We start from the raw sequence: 8,284 nt of genomic DNA, 5'->3' as shown, positions 1-8,284 counted from the left end.
TAGGTACGGGATGTAAATCGAGGAGTTGTGACCTTGTTGTCCCGGTGTGTGGTGTGTGCCTGGTCTCAGGCCTATCCGAAGATCGGAAATAATGAGCTCTGAGCTCGTTCCGTAGGGTAACGTCTGGCTGTCTCGTCAGAGACTGCAGCAGATCAAACAGTGAAACACACACACGGCCCGGTAGCTCAGGGGTTAGAGCGCTGGCTTCACAAGCCAGAGGACCGGGGTTCGATTCCCCGGCCGGGTGGAGATATTTGGGTGTGTCTCCTTTCACGTGTAGCCCCTGTTCACCTAGCAGTGAGTAGGTACGGGATGTAAATCGAGGAGTTGTGACCTTGTTGTCCCGGTGTGTGGTGTGTGCCTGGTCTCAGACCTATCCGAAGATCGGAAATAATGAGTTCTGAGCTCGTTCCGTAGGGTAACGTCTGGCTGTCTCGTCAGAGACTGCAGCAGATCAAACAGTGAATTACTACACACACACACACAGAGAGAGAGAGAGAGAGAGAGAGAGAGAGAGAGAGAGAGAGAGAGGGACAGAAGGATCCCACCGACAATTCTAGACGATTTTTTTTTTTTTTTTTTTTTTTTTTTTTTTTTTTTTTTTCCCGTTTACATGATTTTACCGGGTATGTGCATAAATCGCAAAATTAGAAAATGGAGTGATTTTCGCGCGCGTCCCCCATTATCGACCCCCAATTTGATTTGGCTAATTTGCATAAAATTTCCATAAATTAGCAGAAACATTGCATACATTAGCCCCTACCGAAAAAAAAAAAAAGTTGACAATTTCACAATATAATTATTTCAAATGCAAGGGCCACCAACATATAGCATGAAAATCCTAATATATACACAGACACACTTTAGCAACTACGATCCACAAAAAAAAAAAAAACATTATATTTTACATACAAAGAATATGATTTCTCAAATATACCTGAATGACATCAGCAAAGCAACCATTTTAGATTCTAAGGTCAAATTAGGATGGATGGATGATGTAAAGATAGCAATCGATCATTTCATTCACCAAATACCCACTGCAACATGGCCAAGACAAATTGTTAATCAGATTATTATAGTGTGAAGATCACTTAGACGTTGCCATTTTGGGAATTTCCGGCCTGCGGCGTTGCTGGGCAAATTAAGGGATTAGAGCCTATGTGTCAATGATAACCTTGCTCCCCACACACCATGGATTAACACGGTCACTTTGACCTGTGACCTCACTCGGTCACCCAGAAGGATGTGACAACGCTCGGAGGAAACGTTGTCAAGCATTGTTGTTGCGTTTGCAAAACCAATGCAAAATTTATTTAAAATAAACACAAATTCCTCTAACTTGCCTCTTTAGAGCATCACAATGTATATGTACTACAACACCATTCAGTTAAAAAGTATTAAGTACCTGACTTGGGGCGCGTATTGGTACACGTGTGACAGCGCCGCAGGCAGGAAAATCCCCAAAAACGCCAACGCCTAAGTGATCTTCATAAAAATGGTCAGACTATAGTGTGCGTATTTATTAGCGTGTCGTGTGTCACGGTTAGTCTGACGGCTTGCGTCTTTCCTCCTCCCACAGCCGCTGCAGTGACTTTCTAGGTTTTTTTTTTTTTTTTTTTCCTTCTTCTTCAGACTTCAATGGTTAATATCCAAGCTCGACAGAGCACAGCACACGTCCGTGCAGGTGGTCATTCTTATCCCCCCTCCCCCGGCACCAAGCTAGGCTAGCGGTTCGATGCAATTTCTCTATAGGAGAGAAAAAAAATGTCAGTTCGAGTCCTCTCCTATTCATGTGTGTTTAGAATACACAGTTTTGTCTGGTAATCCAGGCACGAGGTAGTACAAGAATAAATGGATGAATTAACAAAGAATAAAATAAGCAGGTAAAACAATATAAGAATAGACAAATCAAACCTTCTTCTTCTTCTTCTTCTTCTTCTTCTTATTATTATTATTATTATTATTATTATTATTATTATTATTATTATTATTATAATAATAATAATAATAATAATAAAAAAAATAAATAAATAGATAAATGAAAAATAATGGAATGCCAACAACATCTGGTGTTCCCAGGCGGTCACCCATCCAAGTACTAACCGGACCCAACGTTGCTTAACTTCGCTGATCGGACGAGAAGCGGTGTGTTCAACGTGGTGTGGTCGTTGGCACTCGATGTGAGATTTTAGGCCCCTTTAAATTCTTCCTGGCTTGCCCTACTATACTCCGTATACCCTGTGAATCAAGTCCTTTCTAGGTGTTTCTTGGTTTAATATCGTTTCCCTATTGGATTAATCTCTGTCAGTCTGTCTGTCTGTCTGTCTGTCTGTCTGTCTGTCTGTCTGTCTCTCTCATTCTTCTTCTTCTTCTTCTTCTTCTTCTTCTTCTTCTTCTTCTTCTTCTTCTTATTATTATTATTATTATTATTATTATTATTATTATTATTCTGACACAGACTCAGTCTGCCTCCTCTGTGGCTGGCTGGCTGGTTGGCTTGTTGCTCGCTGCATGCATGCCGCTGGCTGGAAAATCTGGCACCTCCTCCGACTCGATATTATTTGGTTTTACGCCGTTTTCTTGCTTGCCTCTCGGTTGTACGTCTCGGATGCGTGGTCCGAGGGTCAACGACGAGACGGAGACCGTGTTCGTATGACCCAGCGATGTTGGATCAAGTGGGAAAAACAGGAAATATTGTTACCCTACTACAACCGGGAAGGCACCTGCTCCATATATATATTACCGCGAGGCAAAAATGCGAGTCTTCCTTCAGCTCCCGCAGCAGCAGGATCACCTCTCCACGACGCTCTCCAGCAGCAGCCAGCCAACCAGCAGTCTCCACGCAAGCTCCGCCCCCGTGGTCCTAAAGGACCAATAGGCGCGCTGCACGGCCTCAGCACACAGGTGTCCACTCCATTGGACCCACAGCAGCCGCGACATCACCACCTCCGCTCCAGCACAATAAAACACAGAGGCTTAGTCCTCACTATACAAAAAAAAGAATATAGACGGCAGACTCCTAGAGGAGCCACTTCCTTCCCGTACCCGGTGGAGAGAGCCTCACCTAAGGGTAACGCTGGAAGGCTGTGGTAACTCGCCCTACCCAGGAGACAATTTTGCCACCACTGTCCCTCTTCCCCTCATACCTTTCCTCTTTTCGCACCGGCGACCGGAGCCAGGATCGGGCCTTAGGCAAGCCCGCTTTCCGCACTCCTAGCCAGCCAGGGGTTTCTAGGTTGGCCAGAGCGGCCTAGAGATTCCTTGGTAGCGTGCCAGCCCTCCCTTCGGGTTAGACAGTTAGGGACACTTCAAAGAGCTCAGGATCCCCCTTGGGATACAGGACATTAGGGCGATAGGTAACAGTCTTAGACTGTTATAGGTCTCCCTAGGATAATCCATCCCTTTTTCACCAACAGATTCCTCACCCATGACCGAAGGATGAGGAACGAACGCCCCCCGGATCGCACCATACGGTATCGTATAAAGACTAACAACCTTCCTGCCGAACTTAGTAATGTCTTCTTCTCTCAAACACAGGTACCTCATACGAAATGCTTCAAGTCTGGACCCTATATCATCGTAGGTGTTGCCAGCGAAGCAGACCGGGACAAACACACCACCAGCGCTGCCACCGGAAAACTTCAAGCCCTTGGTTTTGAGCTCGTTGAGTCTCAAGACCAAATATCTGCCAAAACCATCCTTGCCCGCCGTGTCGACGATTACATCCTCCAAATGAGTGTCGAAACTCTAAGAGATGAAATCGAAGACAAAACAACATAAAAATCGCAGACATAAAAATAATCCCCAAGGCACACATGATCAAACTCAGACTCAACAACAAACAAGAAGCAGAAAACACAAAAAACAAGGGTATCAAAGCCTTCTCCCAGATCATCCCACACTACAACATAAACATAGAGGAATACCTACCTGTTACACAATGCTACAAATGCTACCAATACACTCACCGGACAAACCAGTGCAAGGAACAGGAACAATCGTGCTCTAAGTGCGCAGCTAAGGGCCACGATTATAAGAACTGCCAAGCACCTACACTAAAATGTATTAACTGCGACGGTGATCACACAGCCGTTTCATTTAAATGCCAGATTAAACGGGAACAGCAAAAACAACAAAACTCCTCTACACCAGCCACAAACACAGTATCTTACGCCCAAATTACCACACCAACCACCTCTGCCGCACCAGCCACTACAGCACCTACACAAACACAACCCAACACGGAAAAACTCTTACTAGCAGAAACAATCATTAAATACTCTATTCACCTCTCTTGGGGACCTACAAAACAAACAGACCTAATGAACTCTCTCTTAAAACATAACGGCTGCCCCACAATATCTTTCCCACAACAGTACATAGAAAACAACAAACAACATTACCAACAAAAATACACAGAACAAATGGAAAAAACTCCTCCAACCACATCATTCCTACCACAGGATTCTTCCTCCTCTGGTGACACCAGTCCGAGCTCACCACCGGCCCTCCTTATTGCCGAAGAGACATCTGGGGAACCGCAGCCCCAGAAGCCCTCTCCACCGGAACATGCTCCAAACACCGACACTAACAGCAACTCCACAAACACCACCACCAACAACAACGCCACCGCCACTAACAACACCACCACTAACAACACCAACACCACAAAAAAAACAACCCTTGATACAAAGCGACACCTCCTTGTTCCACCCCAACCTCCCTCCTCTACACGTACCGCGTTAAGAGGAAGGAAAACATATAAAGAAATATGATAACAATTATGCAATTAAACTGTCGCGTCTTCTGGAATAACAGACACCTTATTTCAGAAGCCATCCTATCTACCGATCCAGACATTGTTCTCCTCAACCACACTGGTCTTCCTCCTAAACCCCTCAAACATTACGGCTACAATACACGATACACGATAGGAACGCCTTATGACGGCGTAGCCGTCATGGTTAAAAACAACATAAAACACGTACACATAACCGACTGGCCATCAGAACACTTCCTTGCAACCAAAATTCACACTCAGCACGGGCAATTCCTAGTTGCCACAACATATGCAAGACCAAACACTGGACTTCCTCTGAACAGTTTAACTAACCTTTTCAACAACACAAACATACCAGTCTACGTTTTAGCTGACCTCAACGCCACACACACAGCCTTTCGTCACAACAGCAACAACAGACACGGACAAGAACTCCTCATGCTCACACAACTCAAACGCCTCCGGTTCCTTGGCCCAGATTTTCCTACCTGCTTCACCAATCATGGATCTGGCAGACCCGACCTCATCCTCTCCAACCGCCAGTCCTTACCCTTCCATCACCACATCTCCCACGGACCACCCTGTGGCTCAGACCACGTTCCCTCATCCTTAAAATATCCTCCAACCCCATCTCTATTCCTTCCCACCCCATCCCTGATTACCGATCCACTAACTGGGAACATTTCAAGGAAACACTTGCAGACATACATCAAACACCACATCTCGAGGGCCTACCACACACACAGATAGACAGGGCCCTTGAGCGACTTCACAACGACATCATAACATCAGCCGACAGACACATCCCAAAAAACACCACAAAATCCACATTGACTTCAGACCCTCTATCAGAACACAGAGACTACAAATCTGTTACAAAACACGCTTTTTTCAAAACCACAGAGACACACACATCCTCCGCAGACACATCATAAACAGCTTGCTAGATGACCACAGCGCCCACTGGAGAACTATGGTCTCCCGTTTGGACGGAGCCCGCTGCCAAAACCCCATTCAGTTCTGGCACATGGTGCACAGGCTGAGGGATGCCAGCAGGAGAGATTCAGTATCTCCTAGTGGACGGCGTGCGCATCTCTGACCCAGCCCAGGTAGCCGACACATTCAAAACACACTGGCAAAACATCTTCCATCCTCACCCTCTCCCTGCCTACGGGCCCAGTGTCGAACACATCAACAACATCACAACACACGTACAACAACACTTAGAAAATACGCTGCCTCACAACACACCACAGCTAACACGCTTAGATCCAAACCACTATCTCACAACACCCTTTGAGGAGGAGGATGTCTCCAAGATGCTCAGGCACACCCCAAAACGGGCACCCGGGCCAACAGGTATAACCTGGCCAATGATAAAAATCTTCCCCAGAAATTATAACCAGTCTCACAAAATTTTCAACGCCTCCCTTTCCTCCGGGTACTTCCCAAAACCATTCAAAATTTCTAACATAACACTCATCCCGAAGCCCGGCAAAATTTACATCTCCTGAAAATTATCGCCCCATAAGCTTGCTGGAAATACTCGGTAAATCTTTCGAGCGGTTAATTAATCAAAGGTTAAGATCATACCTCGAAAGCAACGAATTGCTGGGTCCCCAGCAATTCGGCTTTCGTAGTAATGCTTCAACCGAAGACGCCCTTAACAGTATTATCACGTATTTAGATGGAAACTCGCCCTATTATAAATCTGCACTAGTGACAAAAGACGTGAAAAAAGCTTTCGATACAGTCTGGCTCACAGGATTAAAATACAAAATTTGCAATAACTTTGATCTACCCCCTAACCCAAAAATCCTGTGCAGTTTCTTGGACGAGCGAGAAACTAGAATCAGACACCAGGGCGTCTTCTCCGCTTATTTCTCCCCAGGCCGGAGTCCCACAAGGCTCCGTCTCTCTCCCACCCTCTACAACATGTATACCGCCGACCTACCCCGTCCCACCCACAATGATTCCTTAACAATTCAATATGCAGACGATGTAACACAATTGGCGCGCGCCAGAACGTTAGATCGCCTTACTGACAAAATTCAAGAAGAGTTAACAACCACAAGCTTATGGGAGCTAGAATGGCGCATTCACTCCCATCCAGAAAAATCTAAGGTTACCTACTTTAACACCAAATCCAAACAGCCCCGCCAAATTTCACTTTATAAAACTTTCCAAACCCTGTACCCATCCCAATAAGCAAAGTCAACATTGTCCTTGGCCTCACCATCGACAATCACCTTAGATTTCATACCCATATAAGTAAAAAAGTCGCCACTGCCTCAGGGGCCCTGAGCAACTTGGAACGTTTTCGCGACAGTACTTCTAAGCTGAAACTTCACCTTTATAAAGCTTTTATTCTTCCTCTAATAACATACTGCCCTCTTGCCTTGTCTCTCTCAGCCCCTTCCAATCTTCAAAAACTACAAAAGGTCCAGAACCGAGCAGTTCGTTTCGCACTTGGAACGAAGTGGTTCGACTTCCGGACCTCTTCATCTCTTCATGAGGAGTCCAACATCCTACCACTAAACATCACACTCTACAACAGAATAAACAAACAACTAAACACGTTTCCAGACAGACACACAGACACATACAACTTCCTGAAAACCTTCCACGACCACACAGACGTCTACCCCACACCACCCTCCTTGACCCCACAGATGAACCTCCTGATCCTATCTACAGATAACGGACTCCTCTTCCCCTCTTTCATCATCTCTCATCTCACCTTTCTTTCACTCCCTCTTATTAACTAACTCCTACTCCTATCCATCCTCCCTATCACTTCTTCACTAACAAACCTTATTTTATTTTCTCTCCATCCATCCTCCTTTCACTTCCTTTCACACTCTCCCTCTCACTTATCTTTACTACTAACAGTACCACTCCAGGTGTCAGAGTGGCATCACCCACACCCCCATCACATGCCCCTTCCTACGGGAGTGGGCCCGCGTGCCAACGCCTAGTGGTGTTTTCATATTTTTTGTCTTATGGCTTTGTATTCATCTTTTTGTTTTTATGCATTATTTTTCCGTCTCGCAGCCTAGGCTTTAAGGGGGCACCGGACCACCTCCAAGGGTCGGGGACAGCATTACCGCTCCTCCCAGTGACGGCACGGCATGGGGCCCCGGCCGTCTGCATGACGTTCCGGTAGTGGCACCCCTGTGTCTGTTACTGCGGAGCGGCCAGTACTGATGGAAGGTACTGTGAACGCACAAAATGCGGGAACATTTTCATCACCTCCACAGAGGTAGTTGGGAGCGGCCAATGCTGGGCGAATGACGAGAACAACCGCACCCCTCCCTCTGACGGCGCGGCAATGGGGCCCCCGGCCGTCTACATGACGTTCCGGCAGCGGCACCCCCGCGTCTGTTATGGAGGGCCAGTACTGATGGAAGGTACTGTGAACGCACAAAACGCGGGAACATTTTCATCACCTCCACAGAGGACGCGGAACTGTTCGGTCATCTCGCCGTCACGTCATCCACC

General features: G+C 46.4%; 1 non-coding gene across 1 annotated transcript; it reads right to left on the bottom strand.

Moving 5' to 3' along the window:
* Positions 1 to 2,057: 2,057 nt before the first annotated feature.
* Positions 2,058 to 2,176, bottom strand: LOC123500792. Its single transcript, XR_006673458.1, has one exon. It is a non-coding gene; the product is annotated as a 5S ribosomal RNA (ribosomal RNA).
* Between the last annotated feature and the right edge of the window lie 6,108 nt (positions 2,177 to 8,284).

The sequence above is a fragment of the Portunus trituberculatus genome, unplaced genomic scaffold (genome assembly GCF_017591435.1).
Source record: "Portunus trituberculatus isolate SZX2019 unplaced genomic scaffold, ASM1759143v1 PGA_scaffold_486__1_contigs__length_31040, whole genome shotgun sequence".
Classification (NCBI taxonomy): Eukaryota; Metazoa; Arthropoda; class Malacostraca; order Decapoda; family Portunidae; genus Portunus; species Portunus trituberculatus.
The sequence above is the reverse complement of the archived record's forward strand: the minus strand, read 5'-3'. Positions and strand labels throughout refer to the sequence as shown.